Raw genomic sequence first — 10,998 nt, forward strand, 5'->3', positions numbered from 1 at the left:
GGATGCCAACAGTTGAATTGTGGGTGTGCTCTGATATTGTGACATCAGGGCAGAGAATTCTAGGATATAGATTTTTATATGTATTTTGAGTTATACCTTGTCTTTTGAAAACAATTTGTAAACTTTTAAATTTTACCTTCCAAGTTTTATTTCTAGTTATTTTGGATATTGAAGAAAGAACAGTTATGAAGTTTTTTGTGAACCCTTTTACCAACGTTGATAATTTTATTCTTTAGTTTATTTACATGATTAATATTTATATATGAGTTGGGGTAGTAAAGGTGTCACATGTCTTCATTCTCTTTCACAGATTTGTGAGTTTCAAAGAACTTTCTTAGTTTGATATGTTAAGCAATCACTCAATCATACAAAAAAGTAGTCAATAGTCATTATATATAATAAGCATATAACACTTTATAAAGACAGATTGTATGCTTCATCTAGATGACACATCGTCTCTCTAACGAATTGTGTCTTATATTTTGTCTTATTAGTATTTCACAAAAATATTTTCTCTTTGAAAAATGTTATGTTTGTTATCATTAAAATTTGAAAGTTTGAGAGATCTAAGATTGTCTTTTGACTTAACAATATATATAAGGAGGAATCTATTTACTTCAAGAGTAAGTATTGATAGACTTACTCTATTTAATAACTCATATGTTATATTAAATTTTAACGATCCAACTATTAAATTAAAAGTTCTAAATGTATAAATCAAGTTTATAAATTTTTTAAAAAATAAAAATCATATGATACTTTATATGAATTCAAATCAATGTATAAAATATTTTTATGATTATCTGTCAATTTGAATTAATGAAACAAAATATTAAATATTTTTCAAATTTTTAAAAATTTGTTGACTTTGTCTATGCATTAAGAATTTTTATTTTAATGGTTGAATTGTTAAAATTCAATATACACAATGAATTATAAAATAAAATGATTTTACCAAGAATTACTCTTAATAATTTGATCATTCCTTTTATATATATATATATATATAATAATAATAATAATAATAATAATAATAATAATAATACACAATTTTTTGAATGATAAACTATTTATATTGTAAGTTAGAAATTGGATTTGGTTATACCACCCCAAAATTTGATTAAATGATAAGGTTACTTGTTAGAAATAAAAACAAAAACACTAAAAATTTACACTTATCAATAAGATTAATATAAAAAGATAATAGATATTTTAAAATTAAAAAAAAAACATTGAATAACATGCAACCAAACACAAGAATAAATTAAAATTAGAAAATTTAGTATACTGAGTTTTTTTTTTTTTGAAGCAAGTATACTGAGTTGAATTGTAACACCCCAATTTCCTTAAAAGGATATTTTTATTAGTAATGGCATTTTCGTAATTATTGATGGCATTTTCGTAATTTTAATAAAGGGACAAGGGTATTTCTGGGTTTCGGAACGGGCCGTTCCAAATGCAGAACGGGCCGTTCCAAAAGAAGGAATATGCTTGTTTTTAAAGACCCAGAACGGGGCCTGGAACGGGCCGTTCTGGTATGGAGAACGGGCCGTTCTGGAAGCAGTACGGGGCGTTCTGCTGAGATTGAGAACGGGCCGTTCTGGTTTCAGAACGGGCCGTTCTGCTTTTTGGGAACGGGCGTTCCGATTTTGGAACGGGCCGTTCCAGTTGAAAAATTTGCCCATGTTTAAAGGATCCGGAACGGGCCGTTCCGAAATCAGTACGGGCCGTTCCGGGTGCGTCAGATTGCCTATAAATAGGGCCAAGGGGGGGTGAAAAATTTATATTGAGCAAGAAGTGGTAATCTTAGAGAGAGAAAGAGGAGAGAGAGAGAGAGAGAGAGAGAGAGAGAGAGAGAGAGAGAGAGAGAGAAAGAAAGAAAGAAAGAAAGAAAGAGAGGGAAGAAAAAGGGGATCCAGAGGAGGAGACCCTGCCCAAGTTCCAACTCCGCCTATCCAGGTAAGGGGGGGAGTGAGAACCTCGCTCAGGGGTGTGGGGATAATTGTTGGATAGTTATTTGTCGGATTGGCCCCCAATCCCTTGCCGTTGTTCTGTCTGATTTTCTATTTACTCTATTTTGTTCTTTGTTGAAGATGCCGTTGTTCTGTTTGATTTTCTATTTACTTTACTTTGTTCTTTGTTGAAGGTGCCGTTGTTCTGTTTGATTTTCTATTTACTCTACTTTGTTTTTGTTGAAGGTGCCGTTGTTCTGTCCGATTTTCTATACTTTGTTCTTTGTTGAAAGTAATAAATGAATATGAAATTAATGTTAATAATAAATGAGGTTTAATATGAACAAGAATGCTCTCTGGATCTCTGTGAATTCCTGTGCGGACCTTATGAGGAGTATTTATGACATGACCTAGTGAAATATGAACAAATGACATGAGACTTAAGAATGGATTATTGAGACAAACTATGATTATGAGAATATGAAAAATGAGGACATGATGTATTAAATGAAATTATGTAATAAGTTAAATGTTGAGTCCATGAGATTATAAATGTATGACATGCATCATATGCATATATTACTCCAGGTGTGCCGCTGAAGCCGCATACCCACGATGTAACATGCTAACAAGGTGTACCTTATGGTCACCCACGACTAACAAGGTGTACCTTAGGGTCACCCACGATGTAACATGCTAACAAGGTGTACCTTAGGGTCACCAGTGATGTAACCAGGTGTACCTTAGGGTCACCAACGATGAATTGTGAATCTTCCGTATGGCGCCACATGCATGCATTTATGAGTTGAGTCCATGACATCATAGCATGATAAATGAATATATATGTGATATTTGATTATTTATGTATGTTATTTACATGTGACTTATATTTGTTGTGTGTGTGTGGGCTATTTAACCTTTATTTCTGCACCTGAAACTGAGTGAGATGTTTCTCACTCCCTTGTTGTTTTTGTATATGTTTTAAATTATGTTGCAGATGATCAGCATCATGGGGATGTTGGTGATGAGGCTTAAGGCTTCAGTGGGGCATGCTCTTATAGGATGTGACATCGGGGCATAGTTATTTTTAGTTTAATATGTTATTGTTTTAATAACTTTAGTTTCTCTTCTTTGTAATTTCTAACGAAGAGATAACGTAGATAAAATTTATAATTCAAGGAAATTGTATGTTAAGAATTGTAATTTGAACGTTCTTGATAAAAGACCAGAATGAATATCTTTGTTATATTTTATTACATGATTTGGAAAATATAAATTGATTCCTAACTAGGAGGCACTACCACCTTTACTGGAGTTAATTTATATTTCCTTTATTATTATTTGTATATATATGATTTCTTGTTTTACACTAAATTGTATTGAAAATCTTAACTTCTTTTCTTTTATAATTTTTACACTGGAGTTATGATTTATGAGTTACGAATGTGAATCTTCTACCTTGTTATATTTGAAATATTTGTCAACTATGAAAGATTTTATTTACCCAAAAAGAAGAAAAGTAATATCTTATTGTTACATTTGTTGTATATTAATAATGGGGTAGAGGGTGTCACATTTAGTGGTATCAGAGCAGGTCGATCTAATCGGCCGTGACTTATCGAGATTCTGTTGTGTACTCTGACATTGTTTTGTTTGTTGTATATTTTGGTGATGCTTTGCTTTGATGATGTTTTGCTTTGATAATGATGATGATGATGTTCTCCTTGTGTTGATATTGTAAAGTTTGATATTGTTAAGTTATTTTTTTATTTTTTTTTTAATTAGAGGAATGATAGTCATGATAGTGTCAGCTAATACCATTATGACCTTTCTTCTTCATTCTTATGATTGCTTAAGTGTTTGATACTTACGTAAGAAGTGGTGGTTGAGTAATATCGCTTGTGTTGCAAGCATATGTGCGAGTAGTGGTAGACGAAATATGTTGTTAATATTGTGGGAACTATTGAGGCCTTAGATTTGGGTAAGACATTGATTTATTTTAAAGTGTATTAAGAATTTATGATTGGTGAAATTTTTGAAAGCTATAGTTGTAGCAATTGAATCCAAAGATGAGGTATGTTGAAAATTGGAGTTTTGGTATTCTTAAGGAGAGATTGAAGTGTTGATGATTTTTTTAGAGTTTGATGGTTGCATGAAAATTTTATTTTCTAAGCCTTTTGTACTAAATAGGTAAGTTATTTGGTTTAGATTTGTAGTGGGAAACTTTGATATGAATTTCAGGTGGAAAGGAGTAAGTTTGGAAGGATTGAGGTATTTTTGTGGTTTTAGATGTTGATACACTATTGTTGTCTGGTGTAGGAGATGTTTTGTTGTGACAGTACAAGTGCTATACTGACAAAATTAGAATTTTTGTTAGTCTTCAGGAAAGTGGTAGCCTTGGATGTTATCTTTCTAATGGAATTGGAATCAGGTAAAACGGAGGTCTAGAACTCCAGTATAGCTGCTTTGGTAATTAGAGGTATAGTTGTAAGCACTGAATATATTTGTTGTGATTTTTGAAGTTTTCTTTAGCTAAGAAGATGATTTGTTTTTTTTTAAATCTCATGTCTCACTAAGAGTTGTAGCCTATTCACTTAGTGATAGGTTGATATCACGTGGATGAGTAGAACTCTTTATGTGTTGTTTTCTTTGATAGTTGTTAAAAAATAGAAGTTAGTCTGTATAATAATGTTTTCGGGTTAATAGGCAATGCAAGGATAAGAATTGACATGTTTTGAGGTGTTTTCGTGTAGATTGAGAGGTTGTTTAAGGTTATATGATGATATGTGGTAAAGGTTGTTCATATACATGCTTATGGATGATATATATGAAGGTTTAAAGTAGGCATTCTAATATGACTTGATGTGCATGTATGTCGATATGTGAATAGAAGACTTTAGGGATCAAATGGTGAATGTTGTATGGTTAGTGATATTGATCTTAGGATGTGATATGATCATATTGTAGTTGAAGGTGAAGATATATCCAAGACGGTTGTATGTTAAGTTTTCTAGTCCCTGTAAATTTCAGTTAAGGTGAACATGAATCTGTCTTAGGTAGAAGTTATGTTTAAGCAGAGAGATATCTAAGCAAGTTAGCGAGAATAAAAGTTTTATGAGGCTTACTATTGGAGATTTATTGAAAGAATTTCTAGGATAACATTGCCCTTGACTACATTCACTATGAGGGGTATTGTCTTTATGTGAGATAGTAAGTATAAGAGTAGTTCTAACTCTTATGGCAAGATTGACTAGTGATAATATTACCTGACTCTAGTAAGTCTTATGTGGGATATAGTGATGACTTTGAAGACAGGTTTGGGTGGATTATTGATGCAAAGGTAGTAACTTATGTTTTTAAGCATCTAGGAAATGGAAAATTCATGAGAGAAATTACCTTGAATTAGAAGTTGTAATAGTTACGCTTGAGATTTTAAAAACATTATTGAGATATTTAGTGATTATAAGGATCTTAAATATCTGTTTGATCCGAAGGAATTGAATATGAGATAGAAGAGATAGTTAGAAATTGTAAGGATTAAGATTTTAATCTTAGTTGTTATCTGGGTAAACCTATAGCAGTCGATGCTTTGAATAGGAAATATCTATATTTATCTTTCTTTATGGTCAAAGAGATATATCTTTTGGCTCAAGTTAGGAATTTAAGTTTGATTTGTGAAATTACTCCTAGTAGTAAGGGACTATGTATGACTCGATTAACGAATGGATTATTCAAAGGATATTGAATAAGTATATTAGTCGATTCATTTTGGTGGCCAGGTATGAGATTATAGGACAAGGTAGTGAATAAGAGTTTTCTTGGAGTATAAATAAAGTGGTAAGACTTGAAGACCGAGTATGAGTACATAGTGAACTTATAATTAGGTGCCTAATCATTGGAGAAGATTATACAAGTTAAACTAATATGGTGACAAATGTCCTGAGTAGGATGAACAATTATCTATCATTTTGATGATATAAGGGTCGAGTTTGATTGAGTAGATTAGAAACTTAAGCATGATGTGTGAGCTCACCCTTAGGAACATTGAATTGAATATGTTGAAAGGATTAATAATGAGATTAGAAGACTCAGGAGTTAGATTCTTTCTTAGTGACCCAAGTGAAAAAGATTGGTAGGAATATAAATAGCCTTTTTACAAGTGGAAGTTGATGGTGTTTCGGGATACAAGGATATAATCTATATGCCTAGTAAACCCAAAATTAAGGAAGATGATCTTAGAGAAAGGACATAAGAATATTTTTAGCATTTATTTAAGAGTTACTGAAATGTATCAGAGTGGCGCAGCGGAAACATGATGGTCTAAAGAGAAGTAGAGAAGTTGAATCAAGGTGTAGAAAGTAAGTTTAAATTTGGAGTGGATGAAGTGTTGAGATTTAAGGATGGGTTGTATATTCCAAATGTGCTAGAACTTAAGAGAGCAATCTTGGAAGAAGGTCATAAGAGCAGTCTTAGTATTCATCTAGGAGTTACTAAGATGTATCAATATCTTAAGAAGATGTTTTGGTGGCCTAAGATGACGGAGGAAGTGAAGGAATTTGTGTATGCTTGCTTAGTATGTTAGAAAGTTAAGGTCAAACACCAAAAAATTTCAAATTTAATACAACCTTTAGACGTTCTAATTTGAAAATAAGATTCTGTATCTATGGATTTAGTTGTAGTTATGTATGATATTCTTAAGAAATTTGATCTTATTTGGATTAATGGATAGGCTTACCAGGTCTGCTCACCTTGAACTTATTAACATTAGACATTTCTTGGAGAGATTGATAGAGTTGTACATCAATAAGGAAATTTTGAAGAAAGTGCTACATGGGCGTTAGAAAGCAAGATGCGAGAAACTTATCTATTTTTGTTTTCAGGTAAATTTCGGGGACGAAATTTCTAAAAGGAGGGGAGAATTGTAACACCCCAATTTCCTTAAAAGGATATTTTTATTAGTAATGGCATTTTCGTAATTATTGATGGCATTTTCGTAATTTTAATAAAGGGACAAGGGTATTTCTGGGTTTCGGAACGGGCCGTTCCAAATGCAGAACGGGCCGTTCCAAAAGAAGGAATATGCTTGTTTTTAAAGACCCAGAACGGGGCCTGGAACGGGCCGTTCTGGTATGGAGAACGGGCCGTTCTGGAAGCAGTACGGGGCGTTCTGCTGAGATTGAGAACGGGCCGTTCTGGTTTCAGAACGGGCCGTTCTGCTTTTTGGGAACGGGCGTTCCGATTTTGGAACGGGCCGTTCCAGTTGAAAAATTTGCCCATGTTTAAAGGATCCGGAACGGGCCGTTCCGAAATCAGTACGGGCCGTTCCGGGTGCGTCAGATTGCCTATAAATAGGGCCAAGGGGGGTGAAAAATTTATATTGAGCAAGAAGTGGTAATCTTAGAGAGAGAAAGAGGAGAGAGAGAGAGAGAGAGAGAGAGAAAGAAAGAAAGAAAGAAAGAGAGGGAAGAAAAAGGGGATCCAGAGGAGGAGACCCTGCCCAAGTTCCAACTCCGCCTATCCAGGTAAGGGGGGGAGTGAGAACCTCGCTCAGGGGTGTGGGGATAATTGTTGGATAGTTGTTTGTCGGATTGGCCCCCAATCCCTTGCCTTTGTTCTGTCTGATTTTCTATTTACTCTATTTTGTTCTTTGTTGAAGATGTCGTTGTTCTGTTTGATTTTCTATTTACTTTACTTTGTTCTTTGTTGAAGGTGCCGTTGTTCTGTTTGATTTTCTATTTACTCTACTTTGTTTTTGTTGAAGGTGCCGTTGTTCTGTCCGATTTTCTATACTTTGTTCTTTGTTGAAAGTAATAAATGAATATGAAATTAATGTTAATAATAAATGAGGTTTAATATGAACAAGAATGCTCTCTGGATCTCTGTGAATTCCTGTGCGGACCTTATGAGGAGTATTTATGACATGACCTAGTGAAATATGAACAAATGACATGAGACTTAAGAATGGATTATTGAGACAAACTATGATTATGAGACTATGAAAAATGAGGACATGATGTATTAAATGAAATTATGTAATAAGTTAAATGTTGAGTCCATGAGATTATAAATGTATGACATGCATCATATGCATATATTACTCCAGGTGTGCCGCTGAAGCCGCATACCCACGACTAACAAGGTGTACTTTATGGTCACCCACGATGTAACATGCTAACAAGGTGTACCTTATGGTCACCCACGACTAACAAGGTGTACCTTAGGGTCACCCACGATGTAACATGCTAACAAGGTGTACCTTAGGGTCACCAGTGATGTAACCAGGTGTACCTTAGGGTCACCAACGATGAATTGTGAATCTTCCGTATGGCGCCACATGCATGCATTTATGAGTTGAGTCCATGACATCATAGCATGATAAATGAATATATATGTGATATTTGATTATTTATGTATGTTATTTACATGTGACTTATATTTGTTGTGTGTGTGTGGGCTATTTAACCTTTATTTCTGCACCTGAAACTGAGTGAGATGTTTCTCACTCCCTTGTTGTTTTTGTATATGTTTTAAATTATGTTGCAGATGATCAGCATCATGGGGATGTTGGTGATGAGGCTTAAGGCTTCAGTGGGGCATGCTCTGATAGGATGTGACATCGGGGCATAGTTATTTTTAGTTTAATATGTTATTGTTTTAATAACTTTAGTTTCTCTTCTTTGTAATTTCTAACGAAGAGATAACGTAGATAAAATTTATAATTCAAGGAAATTGTATGTTAAGAATTGTAATTTGAACGTTCTTGATAAAAGACCAGAATGAATATCTTTGTTATATTTTATTACATGATTTGGAAAATATAAATTGATTCCTAACTAGGAGGCACTACCACCTTTACTGGAGTTAATTTATATTTCCTTTATTATTATTTGTATATATATGATTTCTTGTTTTACACTAAATTGTATTGAAAATCTTAACTTCTTTTCTTTTATAATTTTTACATTGGAGTTATGATTTATGAGTTACGAATGTGAATCTTCTACCTTGTTATATTTGAAATATTTGTCAACTATGAAAGATTTTATTTACCCAAAAAGAAGAAAAGTAATATCTTATTGTTACATTTGTTGTATATTAATAATGGGGTAGAGGGTGTCACATGAATAACCAAAATGCTATCCTAAAGAAACACACCCCAAAATACTTTTATAGCAACACTTATCAGTTATGTCGAGGAAAATGATTTCAGTTTTATCATCTCAAAAAGACACCCAAGTAAAAGGAAAAAACAAGATAGCTGTTTGTGAAATTGTAGTGATTATAAATAGTGTTAAGCTTTTATTGAAGAGGGATAATTTTATTAACATAGAGGTTTAATTAATAGGTTCATCTACCTTATTTTATTCCTTCCATTAAAATTGGTTTCTGAACTAGAAGACTATTAGCTACCAGTAGATGAAAAGAATTACCTTGCTGCAGGTTTTGAAATTGGTTGGAATAGGTTGATATAATTTTGCTTTATATGTTAAAATTATTAACTCATCATTGTTTTATTTTAACTTGTGTACAAATTAAATGTTTATTATATATAATTAAATTTTAAATAAATTATAAATAAATAAATTATTATACTTAAATATATAAATTATATTTAAAATTAATTAAATAAATATTTTTAAATATAAAAATTATATTTTAAATTTATAATAAATAATTTATATTTTAGAATAATATTATTTTTATTTATTGGTAATTTATATTTTAAAAATCAAATTGAAAGAATTTATAAAAATCATTATTCAACATAGTTTTAAGATGAGAGTGGTTCTTTTGTATAGTATGGATTATAATTTTAATATACAGGTTGTGATTGTTTTATAAAATTAAAGTTTAAGTTTGATTTATTATTTTTTTATATATAATTTTTATAGGTTTATTTTGACCTTTTTAAAAGTCTGGTTTAACTTATTATTTTATTAGTCTATTTTACATTAATAATGTTAAATAAACTATAAATTTAATTTTAAATAAACCAACAAATCTTTTTTTAAATATCGGTACAAGTCATTTTTTAATTTGTGTGATAAAAATATAGTTTACTCCATTGTTATTAAGATTTATAGTTTAAAATAAAATTAAAAAATTAATATGAGAGGAACACCTCATACTTACTCATGTAAACTTACGCACAAAATGAAATGAAAGAAAATATTATTATAATTTTAAAAAATATTTTATATATCTGATAATTTTGAATTATTCTATATAAACAATTATGAAAATGAAGGAAAAAACAAGTGAAGATGAGTTTGCAAGAATATTTATTTTCAATTTCTTGATTTCGTATTATTAATGAGAATGTAAAACGTTTAAATATAATAAAAATGTCAAAAAAAATTATTGATAATTTGATTTTTGTATTAAAAATTATTTATTTAATTATATTTTTAATACTATAATTTGTATATATTTTATTTTATACCATATAGATAAATAAGATAAATAAGCTTACCTATTAGATTTATCAGACTTTTAATAAGTTTAAGTCTAATCTTTTTAAAATAATTATTTTTTTAAAATTAAACTTGACTTTTTATTAAATAGGTAAAATCATATCAAAATTTAAATAAATTAAATCATATATTTCTATTTAAGATCTGTCTTATTTCTATCCCTAATAACAAGTTTGATGGTTTGTGTGACACCCTTACTACCCCAACACATATATAAATATTAATCATATAAATAAACTAAAAAATAAAATTTTTAACGTTGGTAAAAGGGTTCACATAAAACCTTCATATTCATTTATCCATAACCAACATAATAATTGAAAATAAAACTTGAAAGTTTACAAATTGTTTTCAAAATCATATTTACAATTCCAAATCCATATAAAATATATGTCCTAAAAATCCTCTGCCCCGATGTCACAATATCAAAGCATACCCACAATTCAACTGTTGACATTCTTGATGTCACTCGTAACCGGATCTTCCACACCTAAAACATCCACAATTTATACGGTGAGAAAAGAAAATATCTATATGCAAAGTACATACAACCACATCATAATGAAATCTCA

This window comes from Cajanus cajan, chromosome 10 (assembly GCF_000230855.2).
Source record: "Cajanus cajan strain Asha chromosome 10, NIPB_CcT2T_4, whole genome shotgun sequence".
NCBI classification, from domain to species: domain Eukaryota; kingdom Viridiplantae; phylum Streptophyta; class Magnoliopsida; order Fabales; family Fabaceae; genus Cajanus; species Cajanus cajan.